General features: G+C 40.6%; 1 protein-coding gene across 3 annotated transcripts in view; it reads right to left on the bottom strand.

The window, feature by feature from the left end:
- Positions 1–14,232, bottom strand: part of RALB (RAS like proto-oncogene B) — a 54,922-nt gene that overhangs the window by 26,856 nt on the left and 13,834 nt on the right. The window contains exon 1 of one of the 3 annotated variants that reach the window (XM_064157506.1): positions 1,200–1,311. The exons of 1 other annotated variant lie outside the window; for it this stretch is intronic. The gene's annotated coding sequence lies outside the window, so the exon portion shown is untranslated. Of the gene's footprint in view, positions 1–1,105; positions 1,164–1,199; positions 1,312–14,232 lie in introns of those variants that run through there. One more of the 3 variants, XM_064157524.1, reaches the window with a different exon arrangement.

Raw genomic sequence — 14,232 nt, forward strand, 5'->3', positions numbered from 1 at the left:
CATTCACTCAGCTTTGATAATTTCAGTCAGAGGGGAGCGGCATCTAAGGCATCCAAGAAAAAGCAGCTTTTCCTGAAAACCACGGCTCTGAACAAGCCCTTGAGCAGACAGACACTTCCCTCCCCTCGCAAGACAAACATGGATCTCAGAACTTATGAAGTGATGTTTGGACAGTTCAACAAACAAAAAGCTACCCAGACCACAGACTTGGAAAAAGGTAAGGCTGATCCTAGCGCACAATCTCCCTGTTCCCTCTCCCCCACCATGCAAACACCCAGGGGTAAATTGAGACCAAAACTCGGGTTTTAGGATCAGAACTGATTCCACAGGACCTCAGCAGAAATACCTGGTTAGGCCTCCATCAGCTGTCCAGGAAGCATGACTATACTGCTTTGTCTCACAACCTCTTTCCCTGCCCTTCTCCAGATAAGGTCACACACAGGCACCACCCTTCTCCTACAAGATCTACACCGGTAAGGCTGAGACATAAAAAGAGCAGCACTAAGGGAACCTGGCCAAATTCAGAAACTTCTGGCTCAGCTGAGATCGACATCGCAAACTCTCCGTTTATCTCGCAGAGATGAAACGTTACCACTTATCCCAGAGGAGCCAAGGGAAGGCAGAGGAGCTTGCATAGACGGAATTCGCCAGAGAAACGCACAGGCCAGCTCTCCTCACCCTTTCCCTCCCTCGAGCCCCACTTGTAGATACAAGTCACAGCAGACACATAGCTCCAGTTACTCCACCTCAGCCCCAACACCACCGGGACGCAGCCTAAGTGGTCAAGCTCACGAAAGGGGCTGCAGCGCAGCGGAGCCTCAGCTCCCGTTCCGGCTCCCAGGCAGGCCTAAGGCACACAGGCTACACGCGCTGCTTTCCCCATCTCCAAAGCTTTCCGACGGCCGAGGAACCGAGCCTCGGCGTCCCAGAAGCCGTTGGGCCCTACTCACCCCACACACTCGGGAGGAACGGAGCTGTCCCAGTTCCCCAGTTGACAACTTCCCTTTCTCTCCACAAAACAGAGGGGAACGTGAGGACTCAACTACATGCCCAGCCATAAACTCCAGGCCCACTCAGGCCGCAGAGAGCAGCCAGTAGCTCCCACCTCCTCTCACCGCAGGAGCGGGACTGGGACAGACGAGCTCTCCACTACCGCGGGCTGAAGGCCTGGGGCCGCTCCAAGGTACGCTCGCTCTCACCTGAGGGCTAAGACCCGGATCCGCGCTGCAGCTCCAGCCTGGAACCCGGGTCCGCTTTAACCGCCGCCGCCGCCGCCCCCCGAGCTCTCATTGGGGTGCCGCCGCCCGCGCGCCGCCGCCGCCCGCGCGCCCCCGCCGCGCACTTCCGCCCTCCACGGCGCCGATCCCGCCGGCCCCGGCTCCCCGCGAGAGCGCGCCCGCCCCGGCACCGCCTCCCCGCCCCGCCCGCTCTCGTGGAGCCCTCAGGCCAATGGGCTGGGGCCGGGCCGGGCGGCGCGGGCGGTGCTGATTGGCGGCGCGGCGAGCGGGCTGCTCTGGGCGGTATCGGCAGGGTCTTGTGAAGGGTCCCGCCGGGAGCATGGGCTTGTGGACCCCACAGGTTCCGATCTGACCCAAAAGCAGCTGGGAAGGGCTCTGTCTTAACTATCCGACGTGTTCCAGTGCGACTTCCACTGATGGCTGCAGAAGTCTAATCCTAGGTGCACAATGGCAAAAGAGTGGCCGCGTCCCTGCCTCTCCGCGGGAGCGTGTGGAGGGCGCTGAGTGGTTTTATCAAATCATTGTACTACAATGCTGTCAGGTGTGTGCAGCGCAGGACAGTTTTAGTTGATAAGGGAAAAAACCCCAAACAACTACTCCCGTCTCCACTGCAATTCTTTCTTCAAATCGTTAGCAGCCTCCAAATCCAAGTTCTCTCTGACCAGTTCTAACGTTGCTAAGCACTTACATGACAGCTGTCTTGCCAGTTACAAAGCAAAGCATGCCTTTTTCTCTCTGGTTTGTTTTTTTTTCCCAGATTTGAATGTCGACCTCCTTTAATTCCACGCATTGAAGTTAAAATTAATATGCCGGGTAAAATTATTTCTTCTAGGAAAACAACTTTGCATGATAAATGCTCGCTTTGGGAAATTATGGAAGTCATTATTACCACTCATCTCTGGGAATTTAGATCCTCTGGGACAGAAGTAATAGGCTAAGTAGTTGAATTAACTCCTGCTTTCACACTGGCCCTCTTTGTAGCTTTCTACAGAACAGAAAGGAAAAGAATTAATTACCATCTCTACCTCTCTTTATTGATGGCTGGGTGAAATTGCCTTTTGGAGTCGGAGAGCACAAATAAAGCCTGTCACTTAAAATAAATGGGGAAACCCCCAAAAATAACCCAGTTTTATAAAAGTGGTGAAACAGTGAACTATTGCAACACCAAAATAAAACGGAAGAGGAATTGGAAAGAGATTTACTATAATCTGTAATTTCGGGGATGGCAAAAAAAATGCCAGGAATTGGAAAAGAGAAGTTGCAGAGGCAGGGAAGAAAAGAAAAGAAAAGAAAAGAAAAGAAAAGAAAAGAAAAGAAAAGAAAAGAAAAGAAAAGAAAAGAAAAGAAAAGAAAAGAAAAGAAAAGAAAAGAAAAGAAAAGAAAAGAAAAGAAAAGAAAAGAAAAGAAAAGAAAAGAAAAGAAAAGAAAAGAAAAGAAAAGAAAAGAAAAGAAAAGAAAAGGAAAGAAAAGAAAAGAAAAGGAAAGGAAAAAAAGAAAATAGGCATGTGGCTGTGAGAAACATATCAGTGCTTCAAGAGTGTATGAGAAGAAAATATGTTTAATACTCCTTCCATCTTAAAAGAAACCCACTTACTGCACTGTCCGTGAGTAAATAGGATTAACACCATCTTTGCATCGTCATTGATTTCTCTTTGTAGCTCAGACAACTGCAAACCACCAGATTCTAGTTGACTGCGTATGCAGAAAAGTAATTTCCTATTTTCAGGTTTATTTCTTAGGACATATCTTGATTGCAGTAGTTCTTCCCCTCTGCATCAGTATTAATTCTGCATTAGAAGCTGACAGACTGAAAGCTGTTTTCCTATTTGATGCCATCCATGCAGAGAAAGAATAAGCAGAAAAAACACACTCCCAAACGTGAAGGAATGTTGTTTTACTGCTCACACTTAAATTACCCAAATCTTGGCAATTCTAGAATTACCCATGAATTGCTTGTAAAGTAGATTTTGTGCATTTGTGTGTAGTCATGAGAACTAACAAATACCGACAAAAATTAACAACAATTAACAACAACTTCTTCTTTAACTATCTGTCTCCATGGCCATCTTTTATGTTGCACGGGCAACATGGTGTTTTCTTTGATGTGACTATTCACAGAATAAATAAATTCAGCAAGTCATATCTGTGAATCAAAGCTACCAAGAACCTGAGAAGCTAAGCTCTTTTCAAAACAAACGCAGTTTTAGTCTGCTGCCCATACAACAGTGCTGACATTTCCCCTTCTCCCATGCGAAAAAAAAAAAAAGAGTTGAGAAATTAACCACATCTATCCTGCTTCTGCAAACTGTTTAGGGGAAACCTTTTTCTATGTAATAATCCAGTCATGACAAAGAACATTTGTCTGATGCCACATTTTGAATTATTATGCATGTTGCCTGGTATAATCTCCATGGTTACCATAGGTGTTACAGATATATTTTTGCTTCAGTACTTTAGGAAGAAAAATTCTGTAGAACAGTTTAGGGGAGAAAATTTCTTTTCATTGTCATTTTATATTGCATCTATTTTATTCTAAGTGCCTTGCAGACAATAAATGTTCGCTTTCTAAAGGAGTAAGATTTCTGTAGAGATGGAAAAAATTATCCCCAGTCTTTGCTTTATTATGCCATAATGTGTCCTAAACTGCAAATTCTTAGCTGTAGGGACAGTATTTTTGATGCATGCATTCAGTTTCAAACCCCCTAAGAATGTAACAGGGCAGTCTCTGTCACTGCTAGTCATGAACAATGTGTGGTGGGATGACTGAGCAACAAATATTAACGTTATTTGCAAAGGTTAGGACTCATGCTTTCCTTCTGAGCAATTTCATTTTTTAAGTACAAAAATAGGTAGCTAAAACAAGACTTAATTGAAACTAGCCCTAGAAATTAGTGATGGGAAAGATGTAAACCCCAGATACATAGCTATTTTTTTAATTTTTTTTTTATTGTGGATGCAATTGTCAAAGAAAATCAAGACAATGTCTATAAATAATTAAATGGAAAGGATGCAGTAGACACTTCTAGTAAGATGTGTAGTAGACCACTAAACCTTGCCCAAGTGCTGCAAGAGAGAGGGGAGCTGTGTGAGCATTACAGAATTGATTGATCTGACCCCTTGGATTGCCATATCCACCACTGATGAAGGGGCAGAGGACAACATTGTTATCTACCTTTTCCTTCAGGTAAAATTCATGCTGGATGGAACTGGCAGTTGCCTTGGCTTCCATGTTTGTCATTTATGTCTGTATAGTACCTCCATTTCCATACCGAGTTCTCTGGCAGTGTTGTGCCAGGGGAGATGTAGGCTTGAGGTGAGGAGAAAGTTCTTCACTGAGAGAGTCATTGGACACTGGAATGGGCTGCCCGGGGAGGTGGTGGAGTCGCTGTCCCTGGGGCAGTTCAAGGCAAGGTTGGATGTGGCACTTGGTGCCATGGTCTAGCCTTGAGCTCTGTGGTAAAGGGTTGGACTTGATGATCTGTGAGGTCTCTTCCAACCCTGATGATACTGTGATACTGTGATACTATGAGAGAAGCAAGGTAAGGAGGCAGTTTGGGAAAAATTTATTTGAGAAACTATAAAGCTTAGTAGGCTGAAAATGATGGACAGAAGGAATTCCCTATTTCTGCAGGAGCACTTAATCGTAGTCTTGGGGTAAAAAGAAAGGTGTATAAATTGACGAGCTTGGAGGGAGGGTCTTGAAATGCAAGGGAATCAGTGCTACCTAGGAAGTCAGTCTCTGCAGATTTAGTGATGTCATTTGCAGTCTCTGGCAGTAACAGAAATAAGAGTCAGATTCTCTTCTCTGCTGACATCTGAGCACAGACGAATGACAGCTGCAGGACAGACACCTGATCATAATCTTTACCCTAGACTCAGTTTACAAGAGACTGGAGCAGGAACTGTTGCTAGTAATAACCACGCAAAGATCAGGGGTTAGCGCAGAAAGAAGTGGTCCTGCCACATCTCCAGCAATGAGACTGAACCAGGAATATAAGAATAGGTCAAAATAGCAGAGAAGTTTTGTTCCCCTCTGAAGGAATTCTTAGTTACACATGGCCAGTCCAGCTGCAGCACCTGTGCAGCACAAAGCAATGATTCAGTGAAAGTCACCAGACTCATACATTTTCTTTACTCAATCCAAAGCCACTGTAATTTTTTTTTATCCTACATGTTGAACCAGTTTTCAATCAAAATTAATGCTAGTGTGAAACTGGAGACAAGAGAAGAAAGCCAATTGGAGAAATCAGGGTGAAATAAATGGTGGATTATCTAGAATGCTGTAATGTCCTTTTCGTTCTCAAAATATGTTTTTTGTATGTGCAAAGTTCAGCTGCCAAGGTTAATCTACACTCAGATAACTTGTCAGAAGAGGTACATGTACATAGTGTGCACTCAGAGTTTGTTCTAAAATAAGAATAGCTTGGTTATTTTCTTTTCTTGGCACGGGTAGTCTAACAAGAACTACATTATACTGATTATTTGTATACTTAAGAGAACAAAATTGACCTTGCCATGATTTATGAATCCTACCATTCAAACTCCCTAAAGCAGTAAACTGAAATATGTTAGAAACAAGTGATAGTAATTGAAATATGACTGTAGTTTTGGCCTTGTGGGAGTTTATGACATTTTGACTATATCATGCACTTTATTTTTGTTACAGACAGCAGGAAGTCGCCACGCTAAAATAAAGTTCACTGTCAAATCATCTTTCCATTTCAGATGCAGCTAGGATTTGTCAGGATCATATCACAATGTCATTTTCAAGGAGATTCTCACTGACATTTTGTGAGGTAAAGGATTTCACATTCCACTTTTACAAGTGTTACACTTCTGATCGTCATGATTGTCAACAGCTTGACAGATTTAGGGCCTGATCGTGGAGCCTTTGCAGAAGGAGCTAAGTTTACTGTAAATATCTTGATAGACAAGAATTGAAAGAAAATAAGAGGTCAGGTAGTTTTATTCTATGGCCCAAAGGCAAGATCAGTCATACATATATAATGTTTTTAGCACTTTTTTTTTTTAATGTAATGCAATTAAGGTTGTGGTTTCATCATAGCAGTTTATTTAAAGTATTGCATTACTTTATCATAAGGAAAAACTCAACAACATTTACCTTAAATGTCACTTACTGCAGTTTAAGCATATTAATTAGTTGTACGCTAGTCTTTTTTATTGTTTTTGCATACATCTGCTACATATTAAAAAGAATTATTTTTTTTTCACTCAGAATTCTTTTCTTCCTTTAAATAACACCTGGGTTTTTTTTTCAGTTGTTCCTTATAGGTCATGTTTCCTAATTGTCAGTTACTCTCTCTTACTTGGACTCCCTCCAGCTGGCGCACATTTCCTGAAATGCACTGCTTAAACAGATACATTAACTACAGTTTTACCACTTATGTATAGGATAGAAAGCATACTTTGGTGTCTTACAGATAAAGTTGGATTTGATTATCATTATCTCACCAAAGCCAGCTTCATAAACCCTGGAATTACTTTAGAAATAGAATCATAGAATCATAGAATCATAGAATCAACCAGGTTGGAAGAGACCTCCAAGATCATCCAGTCCAACCTAGCACCCTGCCCTATCCAATCAACTAGACCATGGCACTAAGTGCCTCATCCAGTCTTTTCTTGAAGACCCCCAGGGACGGTGCCTCCACCACCTCCCTGGGCAGCCCATTCCAATGGGAAATCACTCTCTCTGTGAAGAACTTCTTCCTAATATCCAGCCTATACCTACCCTGGCACAACTTGAGACTGTGTCCCCTTGTTCTATTGCTAGTATGACACCTGCCATTACTTAAAATTTAGCACACTGAGTTGAACAGTCCTACCTTGTAGAATAGCTGCTGTTGGAGAGTGGTTTGGGTGTGCTTGAAAAATATTCGTGCTACCAGACCTTATGTCCCTTATGTTTTAATCAAAATGTCCAGTTTAAATTATTGACAAATGTTTTAAATTAATAATTAAAATGACTGGGTTTGATGGCAACCAGTGTTCTAGCAGAGTGATAGCAATACTTCAGAGAGATTTGTCCATTAAAACTATATCATTTTAAAGCATCCACTTGTGTCTAAAATCTCTAATTAAGTTGATGTAACTTAAAATGAGGTTCAAACGCCCTCTGCAAATTAAATCAGAGCAGCTTTTATGCAAACATATTTTTATGCCAAAAAAGCCCTTTGTTTTTAGTCTGGCGTCTTCATTGTTATCAATAGAGTTTTCTCTTTTCCATGTTTGATCACAATATCTATTGCAAACATCTGGGACTTTGATGCCCCTTTGCATAAGTGGCAGTAGATCTATTTTTTCTCAAACACCTCACCTTTTCAAGAGGTATATTGAGACTTATATTTTATCATAAAGTTGTTTATTGTTATGATGGTGTTTTACCTATTCATCAATGGCACACCTTCTAGAATTAACTCTCATATGACTCAGTGGCTAAAAAAATCAGACTTGCCTTGCACCTACAACATAATTTTGCACTATAATGCTGGCAAATGTCAAATATAAAGATGGTCTGAATGTGGACTGGAGTGGAACATTTCTTCTGGAAATCCAAGTTCTATATGAAGTGGTTTGGGTAGTAAAACAAACAGCTACAAATTTTGTTTGCTACAATTTCTCTTCAGCCTCACTTTTCTACAGGTGCTTTACTCCCTAAATTTACACAATATAATACTTCATGGTTCATTAGTCACTGTATTTCAATGCAGAGGTGAAAACCTCCAAAACACAGATAAAATGGGTGTTGAAGGAAACCTGTGGGAACTTGTTCCACCAGTGGAGTTCATGAGGAAATGTTTGTGTCTATGAATATGCTAATATAAGTATCATAGTGTTATGATATCACTTATTCTCAGTTCTAGAACTTCTTAAGAACACAATACAGTCATGTGATAATATTGCAGTCTTTGAGAACATTTTCACTATTGAGCTGCATGTGTATGTTATCTTGTTCTCTAAAAGGACATAATAGTTATGGCTGATAACCTAACAGTCTATAAACTTACAATCATGCTCTTCTTGGCTTTTTTTTGTTTGTTTGTTTGTTTGTTGTTTGGGATTTTTATTTTTTTCCCCCAAGTTAAATGGTAAGAATACAATATGGTTTACTTTAGAGGATTGAGGAAAGTAATTTGAAAATAAACTTTTATGTTCTGGTTTCTGTATGGTTTATCTTTTCAGTGAAGGTCTGGCTACTTAGGATCTGTCAAAAGAGTGAGATATTAACTTTCATAAACTACAGCTAAGTCATGCTCATCACCCTCCCAGACCCCAAAAGTGACAACTTGTGACTCTGCTCCCTCAGCAGAGGTCTTCTCCCATTCTCCAACAAATATCATGAAAATGCTCTACTATTCTGCAGTGACAGAATTAGCTGTCATCCTATTGTAGATTTTGGAAGCACAGTGAAGAGATGAATAGAAAGATATTTTTTACTAGAATGTATTTTTAAAACAGAAAGGTGAAAAACATACAAAAGCCTTCTCCATACAGCATGCAACAAATTATATTCTTGCTCATCTGGTCAGCATAATTCCAGGAGGACAAAACTGGTGCCAAGTAAAGAGCCCAGAGATAGCAGTTGGCTGAGGTATCTACTTAGATATAATTTAAAAGTCAGCATGCCTAGAAGTGCCTATTGTAGGATGCCAAACATCTGGCTCAGGTTCATCACAGAAAGAGTGATTTCCCATTGGAATGGGCTGCCCAGGGAGGTGGTGGAGGCACCGTCCATGGAGGTGTTCAAGAAAAGCCTGGATGAGGCACTTAGTGCCATGGTCTAGTTGACTGGCTAGGGCTGGGGGATAGGTTGGACTGGATGATCTTGGAGGTCTCTTCCAACCTGGTTGATTCTATGATTCTACGATTCTATTTGCTAGAATCTATGTCAGTAGAAGCAACTTACTATTCAACATATTAGTAAGTCAGTAGTCAACCTGTGGACTAATTAATATGTTAATTGTAAATAAAAATAATCTTTTACTTTCTAATGCAATTTACATTAAGCCTCCTATTCCTTTGAGAAAGCTTGGGAAAAGCTGCACTGCTTTGTAGGATTCTCAGTCTGCAAAAGTATCACAGTATCACAGTATCACAGCATCATCAGGGTTGGAAGAGACCTCATATATCATCAAGTCCAACCTTTTACCACAGAGCTCAAGGCTAGACCATGGCACCAAGTGCCACGTCCAATCTTGCCTTGAACAGCCCCAGGGACAGCGACTCCACCACCTCCCCTGGCAGCCCATTCCAGTGTCCAATGACTCTCTCAGTGAAGAACTTTCTCCTCACCTCGAGCCTAAAAGTAGTACATTTTGGCCTGAGTTAAGTATGGGACTCCATCAGACAGTGCAAGCCCACAGTCCAAGCTTCTCTTCAATCCCCAAGTTTTATTATTTTGTTATGATTTCTTTCTGGAAAATGAAACAAAAATATACCAAAAGCACTGTATTAAAATAAATCCTGATATAATTTCCAAGAGCCAGGAAGTCCTGAGTTGAGATTGTTGGTACAGTGGGTAATGAGAGCAAGCAAGGGTGCAATGCCAGGAGAAAAGAGCTTCTGAGTATATATGTATGGATGCATATATATGAATGTATAGGTAGATTTTTAACAGTTGAAGCCACTGTGATTGGACAGAACTAAAATCATATTGAAGGGTAAGAAATATTTTTTGTTTTGTTCTGTTTTTCACAAATGTCATTGAATCTACACTGATTTGCAGCACAGGATAACTGCCTCATGCATTTACAAGCAAATCCACCTATGCTTCTGCCTAAATTTATCACCTCCAAATAAAACAACCAAAATCCTAAATTCTCCTGATATTTGCAGCTTATTGCTGAAAGCAGTGAACTTTAGCTTTAATTTGGTCTTGTGTTTTCCCTTTCATTGCTGGTACATGCTTTAAAATCTTACAAGTAAGGTGTAGATTTTCTGCCACATAGCAGACTGGCCAAAGAATGGCTTCTTGGGGGACAATTTTTGGTCAACCACAGTGTATAGAGCAGTGTTATATCTCAGCTCTCTCAAACCTTGTTTACTGGAATTAACATTATCATAGATGAGATCAGAATTAGTATATATCAGACATGGTAGATCTGCACCTGTGCTACTGCTGGAGCATATATGTCTGTAGTGCAAATGTTGAACAAATTAATTAAAGATGTTCCATCTATTCAGAGTGAAAAAAAAAAAAAACCCAAACCTGCTAAATGTTACAGTAGGGGAAAAAAAAACAACAAAACCAAACCTCAAGCTGTGGCTATGTCTTCTAAGAGTCCTTGAGAACTATGATTACCCTTAATCATGCAAACCACCTCTGTGTAACTTTGAGATCTTTAGAAAGGAGCTTTACACAACCTTTCAGAGAACAATAAATCAAACCTTGACTTTTCAAAATTGCTTCTCTGCATTCAGGCATGAACTTCATCTTCAAACTGGATTTCTTCAAGGACAGTAACATATCTTTAGCTTCATTTTTTTCCAATCAGACTTTCAGAAACACAAAATCAATTGATCTGGCTTACATAACTATATTTATGCCCCCTTATAACTCTTTTCTAAGGCTTTGGTTTTTCTATGGAGAAATTTTCTAACATTTTTAATGGAATTACTACCAGCTTATAAGGCATACAAAGCCTGCTTTTCCTCTACATTTTTTCCTCCTTACCAGTTCCTGTCTGTGAAAACATCTGCAAAACACTAAATGGCAGTTAATGCAGGTTTAAATAACTGCAGAAATAGTCAGATAATGAAGAAGCCAGTCATAATATGATCTTTCCATTCTTCTGATGCCATGCACAGTGCATCAAAATTCATGTGGAATCTTTCAAAACAGAAATTGCAGAATTAACCAAGAAACTAGAGATCTGATTCTAAGCATCAACATTTGAGATTGCTTTTTTTTCCTCACTGTTTTCAATGTCACTTGATTATTTACTATTTGCTTTTAGCTTTGGACAAGAACAATTACATAATTTGATTAAGAGAAGGGATGAAAAGTGTTTAGTTTGAGAGACTGTTCTGAAAACTTTTAGTATCAGCTAAGAACACTGAGGTGCCATAAGTCAGCAGTTTCATGGCACACTTCGAAGTCATTGTTGGTCTCAGGACAGTTTGTGTAGTGTAGAAGTCAACCTCATATTGAAGCTTTGGGATCATCATTATTTCAATTGAACAGAATTGTAGTGACAGAATGAGGGGTAATGGGTTTAAACTGGCAGAGAGGAGATTTAAACTAGATGTTAGGAAGAAGTTCTTTACAGTGAGGGTGATGAAACACTGGAATAGGTTGCCCAGGGAGGTTGTGGATGCTCCCTCCCTGGAGGGATGAGGTCTTGAGTGACTAGTGGAAGGTATCCCTGCCTATGGCAGGGGATTGGAACTAGATGATCTTTGAAGTAATTTCAAATCTAAACCATTCTATGATTCTATGATTCTGTAACTCATTTCATAGAATCATAGAATCAACCAGGTTGGAAGAGAACTCCAAGATCATCCAGTCCAACCAATCACCCAGCCCTATCCAATCAACCAGACCTGCAGATAAAGAGTGGTATCAGCATATGCATTGTATACAGAAAGAAATTATGATTTTCCCTTCTGCAGATCAATAGAAGACTTAAGTTTTGCAAACATCAAAGTTTAAACTCTCCTGTGAGTCACCATAATTTAGTTGAAAAGGTTAAAACCTAGAACTGGTCATTTATACTGACCCATAAGGGTGCCAGTTCATAGAAATAGATGGACAAAGCCAAGTGGATAATGCAAGCCTACCTGTGGTAGCTAGAACTATAAAGGCACAGATGCCACCAGTGTAGTCAATACAAATTGTGACACCTTTATGAGAGCAGGGACTGCTCAGTGTGTGCTGTAATTGTTCAGTAAGATAGTTCAGTCTTGTCTGTACTGTCTCTGGTTTGGAAAGCAGTATTCCGTGCAAAATGGATCAGTTTCAACAAGGACTAAGTAGAACCCTGCCTATGATAGGCTAGTCTTTGACCTGCTATTTGGGGCATTTTCCTACTGTATAGGGGCTCAAATCACATGAGAAGAGGAGAAAGTTGATGTCTGTTTTATATGCCAGATAGAAACTCTAGCCCCTGAGACCTTGCAGAAGAAGGATGAATATTCTTTTTGTGATTTGAAAGAAAAGGCTGCTGCTCTCCCTTCCCTCATTTCCTATCAGCTTCCCACTGAACTTGTTAGGTTATAGAGATTACATTCAGAGAAGGGATCAGAGAATGTTACTGAATCATACTGTAATGGCATAAGATGCTATTCTCTCCAAAGTCTACCCATTTCTCTTGCTGAAGGTCTTAAAGAGAAGGCTAGATGATAATGTTTGATCTTAGCCCTTTCATTTAACAGGTATAGTTAATTAGGGATGCAAGATTCTTACAACAGCTAAGAAGCAGGTCCATAGCTGGTGACAGGCAAAGTAAATAGAAGATCCAAAACGTTTAATGATCTACTTTTTTTCTTGACAAATATTTTAACACAATAAGTGATTTCCTTATAGATTTGTGAAAGATCTTCATGCAGAACAAGCCTGAGATACGATTATTGTCTTGTGGTAGCTGCCACTTCCTTCTTGCTCTTTGGAAAGCAAAAATGCTGTGGATTTTGCTGCTGTGACTGGAGGCATCCATTATATCAAATGCAAATTTCAATAATCTTGTTATGTTCATGGTAGATTCATTTTGATGTAATTCTGTTTCAGTTCCTTTTCACAGAACTTAAGCAACGTGACCACCTGCTGAATCTCTCTTTTGATTAGCATGTAAAGAATCCTTTGTTGGGATCAGCTGGGGTGCTTTGACTTCTCAGCACTGAAGGCTCAGTAACAGTTTCCTTGTGACTTTTATTCAACCTTCCCAAGGATTTTCTGGGAATAATTTGGTAAACTTTCAATTCAGTTCCTTTTCCACTTAGATGATTTATACTTGCTTACATATTACTGGAGATAGGTCTAAGCTGCCATTTTTAAATACTGTCTGAATCATGGCAGGAGGAGTTGCAGCACTACTGTGTAGAATTCAAATTTCCATCAATTCCTGGGCTCATCTTTAAAATATTTCTAGAATTCCTTGCCAAGAGAGAGTTGTGGTTCTCTGAAAAAAGAAAATCAGTACACTAAGTCATAGCTACCTTTTCTGTCATTAATGTTCTAGGTATCTTCTTGGAAGTTTTGTTTCTTTGTTCTTGTAATGCAAATAATGCAGTGAAAAAATAGAAACAGGTAAAGACTGCAGCATGAAAGAAATTAGAAACCTCTGATGGGACACTACTTTGTAAATAGAAGTAAAAGGTTTACCTAGGATTCTTATGTGTTAGAAGAATTAATTATCTGCAATAAAAGATAGGAATCATTGTAATATGATTCCAGAGGGCCTTAAAGGACCTTAGATACTTGAGTTTATTGTAGTTAGAAAAAAAAAGAAATTTATTCAGTGGTTGTGAGACACACACTGTCTCATCCTGAGAATTTTAGAGTTTGGTTTAAAGCTACACTCATGGGGCAGCTCCACACACAAGTTAATTCTGCCTTGTGTTTAATCATAGAGTCATAGAAAGTCAGGGTCTGGAAGGGACCCCAAAAGATCATCTGGTCCAGTCCCCGTGCCAGAGCAGGATCACCTAGAGCAGATCACACTGGAATGCATTCAGACAGTTCTTGAATATCTCCAGAGAGGGAGACTCCACAACCTCCCTGGGCAGCTGGTTCCGGTGCTCTGTCACCCTCACAGTGAAAAAATTCTTCCTCAGGTTCAAATGGAACCTTCTGTGCTTTAACTTTCACCCGTTGCCCCCTTATCCTGTCACTGGGCATCACCAAGAAGAGGTTGGCTCCATCCTCCTGGCACTTACCCCTTACATATTTATAAACGTTAATGAGGTCACCCTTAGTCTCCTCCTCTCCAAGCTAAAACCCCCACCCCTCTCAATCTCTCCTCTTAAGGAAGATGTT

Source organism: Pogoniulus pusillus, chromosome 2 (genome assembly GCF_015220805.1).
Source record: "Pogoniulus pusillus isolate bPogPus1 chromosome 2, bPogPus1.pri, whole genome shotgun sequence".
In the NCBI taxonomy this organism is placed as follows: Eukaryota; Metazoa; Chordata; class Aves; order Piciformes; family Lybiidae; genus Pogoniulus; species Pogoniulus pusillus.